We start from the raw sequence: 23698 nt of genomic DNA, 5'->3' as shown, positions 1-23698 counted from the left end.
GAAAATAATCACTCAGAAGGCCATGCATATAGATTGAATTTTAAATTTACCAATAATATGGTCAAGTATGAAGCATTAATTTTAGGTCGTAAGTTAGTTAGGAATCTAGGAGCTAAAACAGTTTCTATCATGGGAGACTCTGAACTAATTATAAAATAGATTGATGTTGTATATATTAAAAAGGACCCTAGATTAAGTTTTTATAGGGGAACTATCGTAGAAATACTTAACACTTTCCTAGAAACAAAGCTTGCAATAATCCCTAGAAAACACAATATGCAAGCCCATAGTTTAGCAATGTTTGCCAACACTTGCAAATTACCTTTCCAACCTAACCATCAATACACTGCTGAAGTTAGGCACAAACCTGCAATTCTAGATAATTTGAAGAATTGGAAAATATTTTCTAATGACACACAAATAAATAACTTTTTACTTTCAGAAGAAGAGTTTGTAAATAACAATATAGACACTCATACATCCATAGATCCTAACACTAAGGATGAGATAGAAATAAATAAGATAGAAGGTGATGAACTAGATAGAGTCAACCCAACTAAATTTACTAAATCATAAGTAGATAACTTAGAGCAAATTGAGATTGATGAAATAATCAGTGAAGAAACCGAAGTAATTAATCTCAAGGATAACTTCTTAACAAATGGATTAACCCCTCTGGAAGATTTATTTGATTCAAATGATGTTCCTAGGAAACCTAAAATGGAACCATTAAGGTCCGATATAGAGGAATGTAGTATAGGCACCAATGAAACTCCTAAACTGATCAACCTTTCAAAATCATTAGCTCCAACTGAAAAAGTAAAATACATTGAGTTTTTAAATAATTTCAGGATGTCTTTGCTTGGAGTTATGAGGACCACAAATCCTATGACACCAACATCATCCAGCACACAATTCCTATTAAAGAAAATCAAAATCCTTTCAAACAAAAACTTATCAGGACCAATCATGTCTTATTAACTACATTTGAAAAAGAAATTCAGAGGATGTATGATGCCAAAATAATTGCACCAATCAAATTTTCTGATTGGGTCTCAAACTTGGTGCCAACTAGAAAGAAAAATGGTGAGATCAGACTTTGTGTGGATTTCAGAAACCTCAACAAAGTGTCATTGAAAGACAATTGCCCTCTCCCCAAAATGGACCAAATTTTATAGATAGTAGTTGGATCAACCAGAATCTCATTGTTGGATGGGTTTTTTGGCTGCAATCATATCTTGGTTCATCCTAATGACCAACCCAAAACTACCTTTACTACTCCTTGGGGCACATTTATGTATGTGAAAATTCCTTTTGGGCTAATGAATGCAGAAGCCACTTTCCAGAGGGCTATAGACATAGCCTTCGCAAAATAAATTCATGATTTCCTTGTGATATATATAGATGACATTACTGTATTTTCAAAATATGACAATCAATATTTGGATCATCTAAGACAAGTTTTTATTAAATGCAAGAAATTTGAAATCTCCTTGAACCCCAAAAAGTATTTTTTTGGTTAGAAGAAGGAAAGTTGTTAGGTCACATAATTTCAAAACATGGTATAAGAATAGACCCTGCGAGAATAGAAGCCATGTTGCAAATACAACACCCTAGGAACATTATAGAGTTACAAGCTTTTCTAGGAAAAAATAATTTTCTTAGAGGAATTATATCTAATCTAGTAGAATTAATTATATCACTAAACAACTTGCTGAAAAAAGACTCCACCATAAAATGGATTGTTGAGGCTAAAAAACACTTTGAAGACATTAAAATAGCCTTGATTAAAACACTCGTGTTAATAAATCCTAAATTTGACAGAGATTTCATCTTGTTTTCCTTTGCTTCTGAGCAAACGATTGTTGCAGTTCTATTGCAGAAAAATTACCAGGGCTATGAAAAGCCCATTGCTTTCTTTAGAAAATCCCTGTGAGATGCCCCCTTGAAATATAATATAAAAATATAATATAATGGAAAAACAAGCATTGTCTTTAGTCAAATCCATTAAGGACTTTAGGGTATACATCTTAGATTCTCATATAGTAGCCTACATTCCAAATCCAGTAGTCAAAGACATCCTAACTTAGGATGGTCCTAATGGAAAGAGGGGAAAGTGGATTGCTACTATTTTAGAGTATGATATAGAAATCAAACCTACTAAGTTAATTAAGGGCCAAGGTTTAGCGAAGCTCATGGCTGAATAGAACTGTCAATCCTTGGGTATAAACATTATTGCAACAATAGATAATGAAGAGGAGATGGTGACTCCACTAATCAGCCAGGCCTTTCCTGAATCACCTTGGTATGATGATATTATTTATGTTTTACTGAACTTACAAGCTCCACTAAGTTATCTAGGACTAAAGGTAGGTTATTGAAGATGAAATCCTTGAAATTTTATATATTAGACAATGCTATGTTTTCGAGAGATCATGAAGGTATTCTTCTCAATTGCTTATTAAATGATGAATCTGACAAAGTTTTGCAAGAGTTTCATGCAGGTGATTGTGGAGGACACCTTTATTGGAAGACCACTGCAAATAAAATCATTAGAGCTGGTTTCTACTGGCCCACCTTATTTGCTGATGTCAAAAAATATGTGACCTCCTATCACAAATGTCAAATTTTTAAGGGGAAGAAAAATCTTTTACCTTTACTCCTCAAGCCAATCTCTGCTGAAATACATTTTCAACAATGGGGTTTAGACTTCATTGGTGAAATTCACCCACCCCCATCTACCCAACACAAATGGATCCTCACAGCCACAGACTACTTCACAAAATGGATAGAGGCCATACATTCAAGGCAAGCCACAGACACTATTATCATAACCTTCCTTGAAACCAATATTCTATCAAGATCTGGATGTCCAACTAAGCTCATTATTGATAATGCAGCAGCCTTAAATCCAAGAGAATGATAGAATTATGCAATAAGTATCATATCACCCTGGGCCATTCTACAGCCTATTACCCTCAAGGTAATGGACTAGCCAAATCCTCAAACAAAAGCCTGGTAAACATCATCAGGAAGTTACTAGAGGACAATAAGAAAACTTGGAATAAAAAGCTAGTCAATGCCTTATGGGCAGACAAATTGACTACTAAAAAATCAATTGGTAATTCTCCCTATCAACTAGTTTATGGGATGGAAGTTGTATTTCCATCCTCTTTGGGAGTACCAGTAATGTAGATACTTCAAGAATTGCAGGTTCAACGAAATAGTATCCAAAGAAGAATCAATCAAACTATTCATCTACAACAAACTAGAGAAGAGGTCTATATCAGGTTTCAAGTTGTGCAGGAAAGGGTTAAAAAGATTTTTTATAAGAGAACCAAGGTTGAAGATTTCTACCTGGGTGACAAGGTGCTCAAGTGGGATTCAAGGTGGGAAGACAAAGGTAAACATGGGAAATTTTATTTCCAATGGAAAGGTCCCTATGTCATTTATGCTTACAGAGGAAATAATGTTTTCTTCTTGAGAGAAATTGATGGTACAGATGCAGAAGGTGGGCCAGTGAATGGTCGAATGCTAAAACACTACTTTGAACCTAGTTACTAATTTTCATTTCCCATTTGTACATATTCGATTTTAAAAAGTGTAGTTTGTATTGGATGGTGATTTTTGAAGTTGAAGCCCGAAGAGAAGGCCCTAAGATTTCAAAAATTTAGTGTCATAAGTATCAATAATGTATATGCATAGAACACTTTCCAAGGTAACATCAAAAACAGTTCAAAGGCTATTGATCTTTAAGTTTCTTGACATTTCACTAGAAAATGCCATCCCCAAGTGGAGCCACTATTAGGTTCCTATAGCAATAGGAGTCATAATTTTGAATGACAAAGGTTAAGCCTTGTAATATTGTACATACCTTTTCTTTTTGCAAATCTTCTCCATATTAAAAAAAAAAAATGTAAAGAGGGTATGTCCTAAAAGAAAAATCAAAGGACAAAAAGAATGAGAAAAGGTTAAAAAATGAAAATATATGAACCCCAAAAAAAAAAAGAGACCATGAAATTAAGCAAGTCTAAATTCCACTACTATTTACTTTTATGCATAATAATGATTGTGTGCAGCTTGTTATTCATGCCACAATCCATGGTAATCAAACTATTTAATCTTGATTATATCATGCTTTGAATTTTATGTTTATAGTTAGACAATAAAATTTGACCAAACAGTTTAATGTTGGTGGATCATTAGATAGGTAGAGAAAATAAAAGGAGCTCATCAGTTTAATCTAAGCCCTCGGATGATATAAGGTTAGAAATAGATAGTTTGTTTTATTAGAAAAAAATATAGAATAAGGGTTTTCTAGCCTAAATGCACCCAAACGAATGAAGAAAAAATGTTAGAATAGGTAATTGAATAAGTAGAAGAAAGGTTGTTGAAGTATAAAGTTAATTCAAGGATCAAAATACATGCATCATGCTTAGACTCATATTTCAATATGTATGGTCAATTATGGAAGCAAAGGTTTACAAGTTCATGTGATTAAATCCCCCTCATTCATTTTCCCCTTTACTTACTAATTTCCTATCCACAAGTATGTTCTAGTACCTTAAATCCTACAAGTCAAAGAGGCTCAAAGCATTTCTCTGAATTTTGGTGGGATCGAACTCTCAGCTTAATGACTTATGGACACAAGTGATAGAGTCCCCTTCATAAAATCAATTCCCTCCCTCATTTCCCTAATAAAACCCCCCTTTTCCTATGGTTAAACTCTTTTGCCTAGGAAAAGTAAAAACAACTCCACGTAAATCCCAAAAACCCACAAAAAACCTTTTATCCTGAGTATTGAGTGTATGTGCACAAAAATTACATTTTACCTTTTCACTTAAGGAAAAACCCACTCTACCACATGTCATATTAATTATTAACTTTATTATATAACTCCTCGATGAAACCCTTTTTGTATATTAACTAAATCCCTATGTAAATACCCCTAACCCTTAGTTTTAATAGAAACTAATACATTTTCCCCATATCCCGACAAAACCCACTTCATTTACCAAATGTCGGTAAACCTAAGTTAATCCTGTCATTAAATTCCACCTGATCCCCTAACCTCATGATTAACCCCACATTAATCACAAACTGCTGTGATTAAAGCCCCTAGGCCCCCCTAAACTCCCATTCATTTCCTCTGTGAAAGCTTGTCACCCGACTGTCATTGGATCAACTACCCACTCATCCAATGGTCCATGACCATATCGGCTGCACCCGATGGAGAAACGTTACCTTCCTGATAAAGTGAATTTCCCCGACCCCCCGAAGGCTACGTGTCAAGCTCTAGACTATATCGGGTGAACCCTCTCGAAAACCACCTTCACCTCGTAAGTGGTGCGATGGCCTGGGAAACTGCCTCCATGCTCAACCCACCAAGCCACCTACTTTTCATTCGAAATCACCTGCCAAAAAATAACTGTTGCTCCATAAAAGGATGAGAAGCCTTTTTTCACCCTTTTTCGATCATTTTCTCTGTGAACCAGTGTGATTCCTGTAAATGCCGAATTCACCATTTAAGCTCCAAATTCACCCCTAACGAAAGTTTTAGAGACCCCAGTCGACCTCTCAGTTCGTACCCGATTCATTCGGACCTCTGCAGTTGCTGTGAACTCCAAAATTTGTAGATTATTCACCCAATTCCAAGTATTTCACGACAAATTAGCACTCACCCTTTCAAATTCAGAAATGCTCAACCTTGTACAATGTTTCAATTAAGTAAAATTAATTGAATAAATACTTTAAATTTAAAAACCCACGGTCGAACCCTCTAAAAAATCCCAGTTGCCGTGAAAAACTTCTGAATAAACCTGTAAAGCCAAATTTAAATAAAAAAGAACTAAATTATGGCTGCCCCTATTGCCTTGGATGTTAGACCTGTCACAACTCCCCATTTGGACCTCAACCACCTTCCCTTGGCTGAAAGTGATTTCCAAATAAAGGATACATCTACCTAGAACCTCCTGCTTAAAATCCATTGTTTAAGTAGGGACAGATACCTCAATCATGCTGATGATATTGGCCTTTGGGATTCAAATTTCCCCAAATACTAGTTCCCGCAGCTACATGTTTTCCCTGAAATTGTCCACCAGTGCCATGCCTATTACATTCCCAGACTGAGAGCTATTATGTCCCCTGATCAAAAGATTCTAATCACCATTACAGTTGATTCCGTAAAAGAAATGTTGCAACTCTGACCAAGACCAAACTTGACTCCACTCTCAAATTGAGATTTTCTAGACCAATATTCCAAGTTAAGTCCCTCTAAACTGGCCCAATTGTTCCAATATTTAATTGTTGAAGAGCAGCACATTCCTAAAATTCTCCCCCCCCCCCCATATCTCTATGCCATGTTCTCTGAAAGAGGCAAAACAAATCATCACCATGATATCATGTGTCCTAGGTTGCTCCACTGATGAATTTTTTGATGAACTTGTCCTTGCCTTCATGTCAATTTATACGCCAAGACATCCGCCTACTATTCTGTACAATTATGTTGAGTTCATAGCTGAGAGAATCCATGAACAGTTCACTAGGATGCATAATGAAAGAGTATTTAAATACTCATCTTTCCTCTACCATATGTTATTATATTATCAGCCAAATAGATTTCCTTTTCCCCTCCAGAAGCTAGATACCAAAGGCCAGCCCAGGTCTGTCATTTTTTGGACCCCACTGTTCCACAAGTTTGAGTCACCATATACCTATTCAGATTTCATAGATTCTTTTGTTCATCTAGTCATGACTATGTTGAAAGGAAGCCCTCCACCCAGGATAAGTCCAAAGATCAAAAGGGTCCTTCAGTTGTCTAAACAAAGAAAAGTGGGAGATTGGTACCTTTACCAAAACCACACAGAGATAAGAATTTATGGTTGCCAACTTGCACCATATAAACTACCCAAATTCCTCCCCATGAGGTTATTTGCTCTAGAGTACTATAGACGAATAATGAACTTTGATGAGATAAATTTTGTCTCGGCCAAGAAAAGATCACAATTCAAAGTAAAAAATCAGTTAGGACCCTTCATCTACAATTCTACAGAGGCAGGAAAGGAGGCAGACCAAATTTTGTAGCAAATGAAGTTCCAAAAGAGTTTCATGGGAGGTATGACCCTCAAGAATTTATGACCAGATTGAGAAAGAAGGCCAAGTTGGGACCTTATATTCACTAACCCATACGAGAGATAGAAAGATATGAAAATCAATTTGAGTGGGTGGAAAACACTCTTGTAGACAGAGAGAGTACAAAGGTAGATGTAGAGAATGCCTTATGTAACTTAGAAAGATAGTTTGATGAGAGCTCATTTCTGCAGGTACTTGAACAGTAAAGAGCCAGCCTTGAGCATCCTTCCTATCACGCAGACTCCTCAGAATGAGGAAAAGAACCTTAAAAGGAACAGGGAGGAACCCTCAAGTTTAGGAATGGGCACATCAAATATACAGTATGGGACCAGTCAGAGAAAAAGACCTAGGCTAAATCTTGTTTTAGAGCAGGAAGACACAGAAGGCTCAATAGAAATAATTGATATTGAGCTAGATAGAAGTAAAGGCACAACTCTATTTGAGGAAACACAAAGGCCATTTACTACACAGACCTAGATTTTGGAAAGAAAATTAAGTTTAGAAGTATCCTCATTCAGTAGGCCTGCTGATAAGGATAAGGATATAAAAGATAGATATAAAGAGATCAAGATGAGAAATGAGAAACAAAAGGCCCAAACTTATGTTCAGTATCTCAAAATCACACCTACCAATCAGACAAGGTTGATGTCATCTTTTGACATCAAGGAGGGAAAATTACAGATTTCCTTCATAAAACCAACTGCACAACAGCCAAGGACATCATCAGATTACAAGAGAATTGATTTTGAAGTATTGACAAGGGATATTCGTCCCATTTACCAAATTGAATTGCACAAGTAGGCTGGAGAGATGATACACTCCACCCTCATAGGTAAAGCCATAGCTTCTCATCTGTTATAGAATTCATTGAGAAATATCTCAGCTCAATATCAATTAGAGAAGGCCTCCTCACAGGCTAAGGATACTAGAATCAAGTCTTTAGAAGACTTAGTGATTGAATTGGGACATGATCCCAAAGATATCAAAGCCACTGAACAGTTCATAAAGAAGAAAAATTATGACATTGCTACACTAACAAACAATTGAAGATACCTCAGCTGCAACATCCCCAAACACAGGAGGTCTTAGAGAGCGAAACCAGACATGAAGAGTTGAGGGACTTGGTCCTAAAACTTAATGATCAGTTAAAGGAGACAGAGAAAGAACTAGACACTTCAACATTGGCAGCCTCATTGGCTCCCATAGCTCCCATGCCTATAGTACAACCAATTTCAACAGAGTCTAAATCAGCAGCAGGTGCATCAAGAGAAAAAGCAGTAGAGTTGGTCAGAGCCATGGAGGAAATGTCTATTCAGGCTACAAAAATGAACAGACTGAAAGAAAAGGTGACAAGCTTGGAAATAGATTGCAATCTTGCTAAGATCATGCACAAGGAAGAAGTACAGAAAGATGCTAGAATGAATGAAATATTAAAGGCCATGGAGAAAGATATAGCACTAAAGGAACCCCTTGGGCAAGCCAAGGAACTGTTATGGGCCAATATCATTGACTCTGTCAATGATATTTGGTCATCCATTCAAGTGATTTTTGAACAGATGGACCTGATAATGATAGCTACAGAAGCTATCCAAAAATTCAAGGAAGAACTAGGAGACATTCCTGAAGATGCAAGCAGACTTATCAACTTCCTCAACAGTAAAAACAAATATGAGCTTCAAGAATTGGATATAGAGGATATGACATAAACAATTTTGGAAGTAAGAAAGGTCCTCTCCAAAAGAAACTTAATGTTAAACTTGGATGACAAGTGTCAAAATATGCAGGTAGCAGTTGATAGATTTATGGCCAAGTTTCAAATTTTGAGAGAGAAAGGGTTACCTAGTCCCTTGGTCATAAATGACAAGCTCATGACAAAATAGGATTAAGACAACAAAATTAGAGAGCTTGTTAAAGAATAGGACAATACATCATCAATAAAGGCATTGCCAATAGGTAAAGTTCTTTACCATACAATTGAAAACATGTTTTTCCTCCAGCACGAGGTGAAAAACCTATTCATCACTAGGCCTACTTTTGCTAAGTACACCAAGGCAGATGAGATATATAAAAGGATGTTGAAAATCAAGTTACCTGATGCTGAATTATGGGAGAAATTGATTGATTTACTATAGTAAAATGTAGTAAAAAGGTTAATGTATAGTCAGCAAGGTAAAACGTAAAGGCAGGTCAGCATCGTTAAAGAGTATCAGTGCCAAAGAGTATCAGATGAAAGCCAAAAGTAACTAAAGCCTCCAGCATGAAAGTTCAAATAGCAAAGAGCATAAAGGGCTACAAACCAAACTATAAAGGCCAGTAGCACCACAATAAAAGGGACATCATGAAAGTAGTTCAATAGCTGTCTCTATCTTCTTGCAAGAAGATATTTGTATTTCCTATATTAAATCCCAAGTTAGTTTGGGATATTTTGTAATAAACTTTTGTATAAATACTTCACAATTCGAAGTATTTAGGGGTCGATTCTTAGACATTTCTGTAGACTTCTTAATAAATGGACTGTAAAGCTATTATATCACTGACTCGACCAACAAGATGGATTAATGAATAAAGACATGATATTTCACAGGATTCATGTGTAGAGCGAAGTGCAGACAAGTATTTTCTCATGTTGTTGTTATCTTTCTTAAAGTTTTTCCACAATATTTAATGTATATCTGAATCTGAATGCTATAACTAGAGTATTATCTCATAATTTGTTTAATTACACTCTGTTTTAAAAATTAGGTATGTAAATGTTTTCAATTGGTATCTAAGTTAAGGAATTCTTAGTTGCTCCTTAGTTTAGGTTGTCTCTTTATAATCTATAGCAAAGGATTCTTAATTGCCCTTTGTTTCCGATCACCCTTTGTTCCTCGTTTAAGTCCCAGTCTAAGAATTCTTGATTGCTCTCTCACCCTGATTCAAACCATTTCACCCCTCTGGCCCAAAGACCTGCACTTTACTCTGCTAGCTTGCCCTTTGAACACTCCCTTTAGTGAGTTAATTCTAGTTCTGCTACCCTTCTGTTGACTCCATAGTCCAATGGTCTAAAGACATCAATCTATCCATATGTTTTAAAGATTCCACCATCCAATATTCAATAGAAATCAAAAACCCCCCTGAACATTCATAACTAGCCTGAAATCCTAGAAAACAAAGCTAAATCATATAGAGAGAGCCCTCTCTGAACCATAGGTTGGCTAGAGCCTATGTTTAAAAGTTGGTTTGTGGTTACCTCAATCATTTTCCTTCTTCTGATAACTTCTGGAGAAAATTATGAGTGATAACAGGATGAATGAATAATCTACTATAGTAATGTGAAAGTATTATCCTAGTGCAACATTGTTATCATTATTTGGGTGAAGGAGGCACTAGCTTCAAGATATAACTTTAAAGGTAAAATATTTGAGACAAAAAATAGAGTATAAGCAAAGAAAGTAGATCGGACCAAGGTAGCGAAAATTGCAGAACAGATTATAGAGTTGACTGTTGAAGTGAAGAATAAGTTTACATATAATACCTTAAATGGGATTGGTGCCTCGTATAGTTTGATGCCCACAAAGTAGAGAAGGGGGCTATTTTCTCTTGCAGGTTGGTTCCTACAAAGTAGTAAGGGGATTGGTGCCTACTATCGGTTGGTTCCTACAAGGTAGTAAGGGGATTGGTGCCTACTATAGGTTGGTTCCTACAAGCTCGTAAGTGGATTGGTGTCTACTAATTTGAAAATCAAGGATATTGGTGTCTCCTGTATGTTGGTGCCTACAAATTGATGTAATAGTAGGTTGGTGCCTACAAGATATTTCATATAAATAATTTTTGGTGGTTTTCTCCTGTAAGGGTTTCCATGTATATCCTATGTTACTTATTTAGTTTATGATATTGATTATTTATGGTGCTTGAATGTTTAAATAAGTAAAATTTGTAATTTTTTGATTCAAACCTCCCTCTTCGTATAATTGTGAATAAAAAAACCTATATTGCATGCTTCATTTGATTGGATTATTCAACCATTTTTGATAGGGGATACCACACAATCATTTCTTGGTTTAGGTGGTTTGAGGTTTCCATAGTTTTATCAATAATTCTAGGCATATTATGAAACAATATTTTTCCATTGTCCTGATCCATAAAACATGTTGCTAGCTTACAATCAAATCCACTCCTCTTATGATATGGTCCTAAACCCCTTAACTTTTATTTCATGAATGCATTTGAACGATACATTGATTATGGGCATTATGACAAGTTTAGGGGAGCTCACACCATTCGACTAAGAAACCATTATAACACATAGTGAGTAATTTGTCGATGCAATGGAAACTAATTTGTATGATATTGTTAGGTTTCACTTTGACGGTCATAAAACCTTATATCATCCATCAATGCATTCTAATATGATTTTAATCATTATGAATTATGGTTAGAAATACCCTCATAATTTTTGCCTTGACTTTTCTCTAGTAAGCAATAGCATGTTTGCATTAGTTCCTTAGCAATAATTGAACTATAGGTAATTCTATGAACATTCTCACATAGGTCATTCTCTTATTTTTTGTAAACAACCTCGGTACAAATTTATACATTATTACACCATCTCACTTAAATTAGGATGAAAGCAAATGATGCTTTCAATCTAAACTGGAGGAATTGATACAGTGCGTGGGCACACAAAGATGTGCTCTCCAAGGAATGCACCTACCATAAGGCTAGTTGGTTAGGGTGTTACTTTATTATTATTTATTCTGTGCTTTCAATTATATGCATACCTAATTGGACAATTGACTCAATCAAACACTAACCTCTTCGTAACTATAAAAGAGTATTTTCCACGTGAATAACTATGAATAATTTATTTTGCATCCTTTCATTCTCTACATTATTTCTTGTTTTTCTAGGGTTTGACATGATATTTTTGGGTTTCCAAATGTAAGGCACCTTGTGACTTATAAGAAGTAGGAATCATTTTTCTATAATACCATTATGGAGTAAACCTATGCCACATGGATTTATTGAATATACTCATGAGAAGTGCATGGAAAGGTGGCACTCCATATCCAACTATTTCAATTATTAAACCATGAGGATCAAAGATACTTGTATCAACAAGATGTTTAATTTCATTTATATGTATTCCTTTGAAATAAATACTATTATTTTTCTTGAGAAATACAATTTTGAATACTTTCCCTTAGTTCTTTCTCTTAAAATTCACATACATATGCAATTATTTCTTCCCCATTTATCTTGCCTAGTTGAAGAGCTCTTAGATGTCTTGCTTTTTTTTCCAAAGAATGCACTTTTTTTTCCTATGCAAAATCTATACATAACTTTAATTATCCTACTCTTGGTTTTATGAATATTAATAAATAATTGTTTAAGTAACCTTGGAGAACTCTTAGTAGCTTATTAAGATTGTGAGATAACCTTTTTGAAAAGGAATAGTAGCATGCATTTATAATTAACAACCATCTTAATAATATTGCATCCCCCATATTCTAATCGTTGGTTATTTAATCCATGTCTATATTTCACGATGTATGGGAGAAAGGGGCCACCATTGCTAAACACTAATAATACAATTAGTATCCATTGATCATTAGTCACTAGATTTACTCTTTTTTTTCTTAAACAAGAATTGGGAGATTTAATAGAATTAGAAAAACTATGCGAAGGATGGTACATAAGTACAAAATTTATGTCATATCCATATAAGAGGTCATAAGGTAGGATTGAACTTCTTATATATCTTATCAAGAACAAATTGACTTCAAAGTAAATTATAACAATCTTGATAGTATAAATCCTAAGATAAATGCATAGTACCAAAACAAAAAGACAATAAATATACTATGGACTTATAGGAGGAGAGTGTCGGTGAGATTGATTTTTGCAAAAAATCCATTCAAGAACAAGGAATTGAGGTTAGGGGGGACTCTATGTTATGCTACTATAATATACCTCAAAATCCATGTTGGCTACACATAAAATAAAAATAATTATATAATTGTGAACACATCTTATTTTATTTGTTAATATAAATGTTCATATAAGACTTCTTCCATCTTATAGGCTTCACACGCACACACATTTGTTGTGTGTGTGTTATTTCCATTTTTGTTCCCTTTGGAATCAATCTCTTCTTTGGCTACTTTTCTATAAAGTAAAGTGTGATCACATTTAAAAATATATGGGTATGGCTAAGCCACCCCATTTCTATTTTTAAGTGTAATATTACCTATACCAATGTTGTTCAAGTTACAATTAAAGTGTTTCTAGGTATTAGACCATATGTCCATACCCTCAGTGATAAGGATTTTACCATTACACCACACTATCTCTTCTAATGTAAGTCCATTCTACCTCTTCCTCTATCATGTTGTACTATGACTTGGTTACATGGCTTGCCCTTGTCGCGACACTCAACTTGCCCACATGAAGGGCCAAAAAGAAAAGTGTCAAGATGCCTCAAGGATTATATAAAATGGAGAACTATTGCTAGACTATTAGGGTGACTGGCCTCCAACATGTCCTCGACTCTAGTCAGTTTATCATTTGTAATGTTATTTTTGGTGGATGAGAGATATGTAACCTTTGTGAACGGGTTTTCCATGCTATTCTTTGATCATTTGCTCTGTACTATAATGAAATTATTATTTTGGTGCCATGCTTATCCTCCTAGATGACTAATATTTATTTAGAGAACAATGTCTTATGGAAACTAAACCCCTACAACCACATCAACATAAGTATTAACCCTCTCTATATTCTCTTATAATTTTACGGGATAATGAGCATGTTTTAGATATTTTTTACTTAGGGTTAAGTAATTCAACGGGATGACCAATTTTTTGGCTCCTCCACAAAGGTTCGAGCACTCATATTACTCAGGTCTTTTCATAAATTGTCTTAATTTTCCTTTCTCATGATTTTTGCTTCTATTAGGTAAGTTTTCCACCTCTGTTAAGCCAAACTATTTGTAATTTATTCTCTGGCCTTACAACGACAATAATTTTCCGCCATGTGGGGGTCAATGCTAGGTATTTTGAGGGTATTTTCCACTGGGGATTTTCAAATTTCTTTCATATGCATGTAATTCCTCTAGAGAGTTTTGTTTTATTTGAGGCTACACAACTTCTAGAGCTTCTTATCTAGTTTATTCGTCACTTTCTAGCTATAGCGCCGAAGGTTTTGAGCTAAGTAATATTTAACATTAAAGTCTAGGTTTTCCTCATCTTTCGTTGTCTTCTAAATTCTTCTCAAAGTTCTGTTAGATACTCAAAGGGTTTCTTTTTAATATGTAGACAACTCTTAGCTCCTCAACTTTTTCTCATAGGTGTTAAGGGGGATTTTACAAAGGACTATGTCCTCATTCCTTTAGGGTTTCAACAACAAGGCTTTGTAGGTGAAATTTGTTTTCAATCATATTAAAGTAGTTGTTTTCCATTTATTTTAGTTTTTGTAATGTAAATTTTTTTTTTCCTTTATCCCATTGGGTTAACACTATCTATATTTTTATTTAAAGAATCCCTTAACTTATTTTTACCCCTTATTGAGGTTTTCTTTGTTAATACTCTATAACTTTTCCCATATAACCCTAGAGTTTACCATGCTCAGATCACCCTAATCCACATGTAGCCAACAAAGTCTATATTTTGTTTAATATCATGCCACTATAGTTAATATTTACCATATTAATTTGCCATAGTTCTCATGATATGCGCCAAACCCTCTTCACATGCGCTAGAGGTTTTTGGTGAAATAATAGATAATTCTCAAGCAAAGGTTTTTAGAATAAATTTATTTTCTTTCTTTCTAATTTTTGGGATTTGTAGAATTCTAAGTATTCAACCTATAAATCATCTTCTGGTTTGACCTATACAACATTCCAATAAATAACATGTGTTGGATCATGAATATATTTTTTCAAGAGTGACACATGAAGTACATTTTTAACTTTAATATGGGTTGGTAGTGCTAGCTGGTAGGCCACTAGTCCTACTCTTGCTAGCACTTCAAATGGTCCAAAAAATCGAGGTGCTAAATTAGAACAACTTCTTAGTTTCATAACACTCTTCATAGGTATAAAGTTAATGTACACATGTTCACCCACTTCATATTCTTTATGTGTCCTTTTTAAATCTAGATAACTCTTATATTTTTCTTTGGTTGCCTTTAAGTTATACTTTACTTTTTTTAACTATATGGTCCATCTCCTTCATAAGAATAGGTCCCAAAAAAGTCTATCTTTATGTCAACTCCAACTCAATGGAGTATGACACATTTTCCCATAAAGGACTTTGAAAGGGATCATCCTGAGGGATGCCTAGTAACTGTTATTATAGGAAAACTCAATGATATGTAAATAATCTTCCTATTTGGTGGGTTGATCCATCACATAAGTGTGAAGAATGTCTTCAAGAATTTGATTGGTCCTTTTAGTCTAGCAATCTATCTGAGGATGGTATGCAATACTGGAATTCAGTTGTGTACCTATTCCTACAAAAAGTACCTTCTAGAATTTGTAAGTAAATTTTGAATCTCTTCTAGATTTAATGGTTTTTGGTATTCCATGAAATCTAAATATTTCAGCCATGTGCAGAGTTTTATATGTTTATGGAACTGGTATAAAGTGAGAAACATTAGTTAATGTATCCAAATTGAGAAACTGTAGTTCTAGGCATCCTTGTAATAAAATCCAATGAAATAATTTCACATTTCCATTCTAGTATAAGCAAAGGATTTAGTAATCCAACAGGATGTTGATGTTCCACTTTTAATTTTTGGCATTCCTCACATTTTTCCAAATATTTGGCTACCTCCCATTTCACTCTAGGCTAAAATAATTCTTTCCTAAGCGCTAAAACAATTTTCTGGTATCCATGATGAGATGAAAAAGGCTTGTTATGATGCCCATATAGAATTTATTGTTTGATTCTAGGCACACAGGAATGTAGATTCAATTTCTAAGGGCTAACATATTATATTTATTTAATGTGTATTCATATTTCTTTGATTGATCAATTTCTTTTACCATTTTTTCCTTAATCTGTTTATAAATTTTATCCTCTAAAGCTACTACCTTAATTTGTTTAACAAAATCCATTTTAACATTAGTTACAAAAATTCCACAAACCTATTTATAACTTCGGCTCAAAGAATCAACCAACTTATTTTCTTTCCCTTTAATATGCTTGATGTCAAAATCATACTCAGTTAGAAAAGTGATCCATCTGCCCTGTCTAGTATTTAAATCAGACTATCTAAAGAAGTATTTGAAGCTGATATGGTCAATAATTAATGTAAATTTTATTCCTATCAAATAATGTCACCATATGTTTAATGCATGTATTACCACAACTAGTTCTAAATCATACACAACATAGTTCTTTTCATGATCTTTCAACTTCCTAGACTCATAGGCTATTACATGATTATCCTGCATTAATACCCCTCCTAATCCTTCTAAGTAGGGATCCATACAAACTTTGTATTCCCTATTAGGGTCAACAATTTTGAGTATTGGTGCTACTAGTCAATAAATGTTTCAGATGTTAGATCTAAGACTTTTGTGATCCATATTGTAGATAAATGTCTTTTGAATTAATCACATCATTAGGATTTGGTCAACATTTCGAACCAACTAATGTGGTTCATCCTCAAGACAAAGTAGGAAAAACTCATACAATCTTCATGAATAAATATTCGGGATGCATCAAGGTTAGTTGTTGAAAACTAGCCGTTGGAGATTAGTTAAACATGCAATTTTTTTTTTTTTTTAATTCTAAAAATTCTAAAAAAGCGAGATAGGAATTATTTAATATTCTAAATTTAGTTCTAAATAATTTAATATTCTAAAATAAGTTATAAATTATTTAATATTTTGAAATTAGTTACAAATTAGTTGTTAGGATGTTAAGAATAAGTTGAAAGTATTAATAAAATTAGTTATTAGAATATTATGTATAATACTAAATAATAAAAAGTTATAAGGGGGTTTATAAATATTATAAAATAGTTGTTTTATAATTTCAATTAATAAGTAGGTTAACATATTATAATGAATATGGTTAAGTGAAGTTAAGAGAAGGATAAAAAGGGGGGAAGGGAACTATTTAATATTATAAATTTTGTTATAAACTAGAGATAGGAGTATGAATAATAGTAATGTATTGTTAAGAATAATTTAAAAATTAATAAGGGGTTAATACTAAGTTATAAATAGTTTATATTTAACTACTAATAAGGTTTTAATACCAAATTATTATAAAGAATAAGGTAAAGATATGTTAATAGTATATATTAATGAATAATTAGGAGTTCACTAATTTATTTAAAAAATAGGTTCAAAAAGAGAATCAAAGTAAAGATAAAGGGGTAATATAAGTTATAAATAAAAAGAAAATTTTAGGAGGAAATTTAACTATAATATCAATTAGTTACGAGCTTCAAAATTTTATTTTTATTTTTAATTTTGTTAAATAAATAATATGATATAAATCTATAAAGAAAAAGGGGGATGAGGGAAAATTATAAAAAGGTGTTGGGGGAGAAGACAGGAGGATCATATGTAGAGGGCCAAAATCCAACTCTTAGTCAATTTCCAACCATCCTCTCTGTTGATATTTCTAACATGCCTCTCAATCTCAATAGGCTCACTAAGTTTACTATGGTGGAAATGATCAATCCTAGCAAGGACTATGGATTCCTCAATAAAGACATGGTGCTTGGATTTCTCGCATGATCAACAAGAGTTGATGAGCGGGAACGATTGTGCCTTATGTCTGCAGTGTGCTCATGAATCCTCTAGTTAATTGATTGACCTATTTTTCTAATATGTGGAATACCACAAGAACATGGAACTAGGTAAACCCCTTTCATGTCCTTCGGGTCTATAGGGTCTTTAACCAAACCAAGATAATTTCTAATGGTCCTTAGAGGCTTAAACGAGGAGGAGACATTATTCCTTCTAAGGACAAGGGAAATCCTATCTATGGTCCCTTGAATAAACAAGAGAAGAACCTTGGAGATAGGATCAACATGAGAAATTTTAACTCTTGATCCTTTACAGGCTCTATGAAAGGCCTTGAGGCCCTTAGTTCTGATGTACCCACTATTTTTAAAAACTTCAAGGAGATGAGATTTTTCCTTCTCTAGGTGGTTTTCATCAAAGATTCCCAGAGCACAGGTAGCAAGGGTGCTGAGAACGCCAAATTTTTGAGTAGGAAAATGAGGAGAATTAGCATGAAGATATTGTTCCATGTGTAGATTTTTGCGAAAAACTTGGCGAGATTTGGAACCATCATCCATTCTAGAGAGGAGAATGTTAAGGAAAGGAAGGCATCTATCCACCTCAACTTCCATTGTGAACTTGATGGATTTAGATTGGGAATTAAGGTGGTTCATAAACATATCCAATTTTTCATGACCATGGGGCCAAATGACATAAGTGTGATCAACAAAATTCTTCCAGTTCTTAGGTCGAAATCGAGTTGAGGCTAAGTCTGTGTTCTCAAAATATTCCATAAAATATTTAGCTATAATAGGGGAAAGAGGGGAGCCCATCGCAACACCGCAGGTTTTCTCATAGAATTCATCTTGAAAACTAAAGAAAGTCGAGGTGAGGTAGAGGGTAACCAATTTGGCAATGTCCTGGTCATTGATTTAACTAATGACATCAATGGCTTCTTGAATGGGATTTTGGTATATAGGGAAACAACGTCAAAACTAACAAGAAAATCGCTAGGGTCTAGCCGCACATCCTTCCATTCTTGAACAAAGGATGTATAGTCCCTAACATAGGACTTAGTGCGACCCACAAGAGGCTTAAGCTTAAGAGCTAAGAATTTAGCAAGAAGATAAGTTGGCCCACCTATTGTGTTAACAATAGGTCACAAGGTGGCCTAGACTTGTGAATCATAGGAAGGCCATAAATTCTAAGAGTAAGGGGATTTTTTTCAATGAGCTTATAGCAAAGAGGATTAAGAGACAAATTTGACTTAATGGCTACTGCTAATTCTTTAGAAACATGCTTAATGAGATTCTTTTTAATCTTGATGTAACAACCACTGTTAGTGAGATGGTCAATCATTTTGTTGACATAGTCAGACTTATCCAAATGAAGACGGCCCCACCTTTGTCAACTTTTAGGATGAAAATGTCGGGGTTATCCCTCAGGGCTTTAAGGGTGAGAAACTCAACTTTTCTAAGGTTTCTTTTAGGAGGCTTAGTCTTCTTCAGAACAATAACACAATCTTGCCTAATTTCCTCCTTGACATTATCTGGAATATCCATAATTGATCCAGGTGGATATTAGTGGCCACCCACCAAGCCCACTTGGACCCCCACCATTTTTTCTTTCAGCTTTTCATTTTCCTTAATTGTAGCACAATTTACTATTTTTAGCAGTTTTTCAGGCCATGAACATTCGAAGCCGTTTTGAGGCCCTAAATGATGTTTTTTGGAAAACCTTGGAACAACATGGGTCAATGGACCGATGTTTCTCTTACGAAAGTTGTAGTTCTCGGATAGATCTTTCTAACGAGATATTGTGCGTGTCACACAAAGATCGTATGCCAAAGTTACGACCCCGGGAAGTGGATGTACCAATTTACCCAAATGGGGCCCACAGTTTGGCGTTTCATCTTCTAGGGTTAGGTTTTTGGATGTTTAGGGTTTTCCATTATTCCTCAACAATAAATAGACCTTTCAGCCTCATTTTAACACAGTTGATCGGCATTTAGCCGCCACATCTCTTCTCAGAGATAAGCTACCATCACACTGGCTGGTTTATTTCCATTTCTGTTTGTAAGCATATTTTAGTATTTTACAATAATGAAATGAAGTATTATTTCCACTGCATCTCTATATTTATGGTTATCTCTATAATTTGTTGCGTTCCTATTTAAATATGGATCAATGGTATTAGAGGGGTCTTCTTTTTTCTTTGTTTTTCTTTGCATGTCCCCAATGAGGTTAGGATATAAGGAGTTAGGGCTTGAACTGGTTGAAGCTTTCCAAGACTAGCCTCACAAATCCCGATGGCCTCCCATGGTGGATGAAAAGAAAGATGAGGGGGCAGGAGATCCTATCAAAATCTTGCTCGAAGAAGTCCTCAAGCAGCAAAGGAACGTGATGATGGAAAACGTTGCCCAGATCCTTCATGGATACCCAGAGGTGACGCATCGACTTCCAACAGCTACTCTGGAAATGCCACACCCTTTAAGGTACAATTTAATTTTTAAATCCCTATCTTCAAGGGTCAAATAGACGCAGATGCCATAGATAAATGGTTAAATCTTCTAGAAGGGTATTTTTTTGTTCATGATTTTTCGAGTTGGGAAACTATTATTTTCGCTCTTCTCAAAGCAGCCCCCACGTTAAGGACTGGTGGGAAACCTACTGTGAGCATAAGGATGAGAGTACGTGGTCACTATTTTCAATTGCACCCACCAGGAATTCGTTTTGGACTGCCATTAAGGAGCAGTACTACCCTATAAGAAGCTATGAAGATCAATACATAAAGTGGACCACGCTATGGCAGGGAAGGGACCAAGACGTGCCAGAGTTTACCAATATTTTCCATACCCTTCTCACAAAGATGGGTATCAAGGATTCAGAGTAGCAATTGGTACTCAAATACTATAGTTGCCTACACAAGTACATCCAAGAAGAAATAGAATTCCTGAACATCTCCTCGCTCGGCATGGCATACCGATATGTCGTCAAGGTCGAGAAAAAGTTTAAACAGAAGAAGCGAGACCTTGGATTTGCAAATCTGAAGCAAGGGAAAGGTGCCCCCAAACCATAGAACAAAGGAAAAAGCCAAGGCGGGGTGGCCCAAGACAACCCACCAAAGCTGCAAGCAGGGAACAGTGCCGCAAAGCTAGAAAAGGACATGGGAAAGTGGTGTGACTTCCATAAGAGCTCCACTCACAACACAAGTGAGTGTCGGGCCAAGAAGTCACTGGTTTCCGAGCTAAGGGTTTCAGAATCAGATGCGTGTTCTGAATTTGAGTCATAACCAGACAAGGGGAATGAAAAAGGGAAGAATATTATGGATGCAGAGCCCAATGCCATCGTTTCTACCACAAAGATCCAGAAGGAGGAACCCGAAGATCCAGAGGAGGAGGAGCGTATCTTCCACTCCTAGATGTGGGTAAAGGGCTCCCCATTATAATTCATTGTCGACAGTGGGAGCCAAAAGAACCTCATTTCGGCAGAGGTCGTGCAGTGGCTGGACTTACTGACCACAGCACTTCCACAACCGTACACCATCAGGTGGCTTCAACAAGGATGGATCTTCACGTAAGCCAGTAGTGTCGCCTTCCATACAACATCAAGCCCTTCATGGATAAGGTATTGTGTGATGTTCCTCCCCTTGATGTTTGTGATGTATTATTAGGAAAACCATAGTTTTGGAAGCGACATGCTATGTTTGAGTCAAGGCCCCATTCTGTTATTGTTAATTTGGGAAATAAGTTGTACAGGATACCAGAGGTAGCACTGCCTATCGCCATCTCTTTGGTTACTGCAAAATTATGCAGTAAGATCATTTCCAAATCTGGGAAATTTGTTTTCCTAATGATACACCCTCAAGGAAAGAATAAGATGGTGGCCACGACCTCCAGACAGGGACCCTCCACACGAAAAATATAGATGGACAAGGTCATGGACGAGTACAAGGACATATTCACCTCCCTTGCATGGGTTCCTCTGCAATGTCAGGTAAATCACTCCATCGACCTGACCCCGTGTGCGATACTTCCTAATGGACCAATATATCGGCTCTCTGTTCTGGAGAACAATGAAATCAAGAGGAATATTCAGGATTTCTTGCAGAAAGGTCGCATCTGTCCGAGTTCATCGCTGTGTGGGAGCCCGATCATGTTGGTACAGAAGAAGGATGGGACTTGGAGACTCTGTATTGACTATCAGGTGCTGAACAAGATCACTGTCCATAATAGGTACCTAATCCCATGGATTGATGACCTCCTGGAGCAACAGAAGGGGGAAAAATATTTCAGCAAGATTTATTTGAAGTCAGGATATCACCAAGTACCAATCAAACTCTTGATGTGTGGAAGACTGCCTTCAAAGCCAAGCAAGGCCTTTTTGAATGGTTGGTTATGCCTTTCGGATTGACGAATGCTCCTGAAACCTTCATGAGGCTAATGGATGACATCTTGCGGCCATTCACCAACTCATTTGTAGTGGTATACTTTGATGACATCATCATCTTCAACCAAAGTTGGGAAGAGCACCTCCACCACATCGATAAGTTCTCTAAACACTGTGGCAACACAAGTTATGTGCCAATTTGGAGAAATGCACTTTTAGCATAACACAGGTTCAGTATCTAGGATACATTATTGATGAATGGGGGGTGCATGTGGATCTAGCCAAGATCCAAGTCATTTGGGATTGGCCATCTCCAACCACTCTGACAGGGATCTGCAACTTTCTAGGTCTTCCCAACTTCTACTGCAAGTTCGTGTTGGGATTTTCTGATATCACTTGACCCTTGAGTCAAGTCACCAAGGGAGGAGCGAAAGAAAAATTATTTAGCTTTGAGTCTCAACAGAAGGCATTGACAGATTTGAAAGATCACCCCTGCTCAGTACCAGTGCTCGCATTACTAGACTTGCAACAACCATTTGAGGTCAAGATAGATGCCTCTGCCTATGATATTGGGGCAGTCCTTCCTCAACACGGGCATCCAAGGGCATATCACAGTGAGACACTTTCAGACACAATCCAGAAGTATCCCACTTATGTCAAAGAGATGTATTCTATTGTGTAGGCCTGCCAACAATGGAAGCATCACATTTTGGGGAAGGAAATGGTCATCCACACAAACCACCGACCCCTGTAGTTCATACAGACCCAAGGGAAATTACAGAATGATCACCATAAGAAGTGGACCACATACCTACAACAGTTCCATTTGATATTAGGTATAAGAAGGGCAACACCAACAATGTCACAGATTGCCTCAGTCGACCATCGATCATGGCGTTAACCACCGTGCTCAACTCTTGTGGGCACGAGAATTCTAATTGCCCACTTCTCTACAAAATTGACCTAGAATTCGGCCACACATACCAGAAACTCTTGGAGGGTCAGCATGTTCCATATTTTCACCTCCAGGATGCCCTGTTATGCCACATGGGTCACCTTTGTCTTCCTTCAAGCGAGCGTGCCAAGATGATTTGGGAAGCACACTACAGTCGGGCTGTTGGGAATTTCGTTGTCGAGAAAATGGTGGCAGTATTGCAAAAGTATTTCTATTGGCCGAATCTTTGATAGGATGTCGCGAAGTACATCAGATCATGCACTGCCTGCACCATTTCCAAAATCAAGAAGCAAGGCCTCTATACCACACTGCCTACCCCTAGTCGACCTTGCGAATCCATATCCATGGATTACATGTCGGGCCTTCCTTCTACTAAGCATGGAAATGACTGTTTTTTTGTGGTCTTCGACATGTTCTTGAAGATGGCCATTATGGCAGCCTACAAGAAGATAATCACACAAAAGCCACTGCTAATCTCTTCTTTGAATGAGTGTGCGT

The sequence above is a fragment of the Pinus tabuliformis genome, chromosome J (genome assembly GCF_031772625.1).
Source record: "Pinus tabuliformis cultivar Carrire ecotype Pingquan chromosome J, CPIR1, whole genome shotgun sequence".
NCBI classification, from domain to species: Eukaryota; Viridiplantae; Streptophyta; class Pinopsida; order Pinales; family Pinaceae; genus Pinus; species Pinus tabuliformis.
This window is presented reverse-complemented; position numbering follows the sequence as displayed.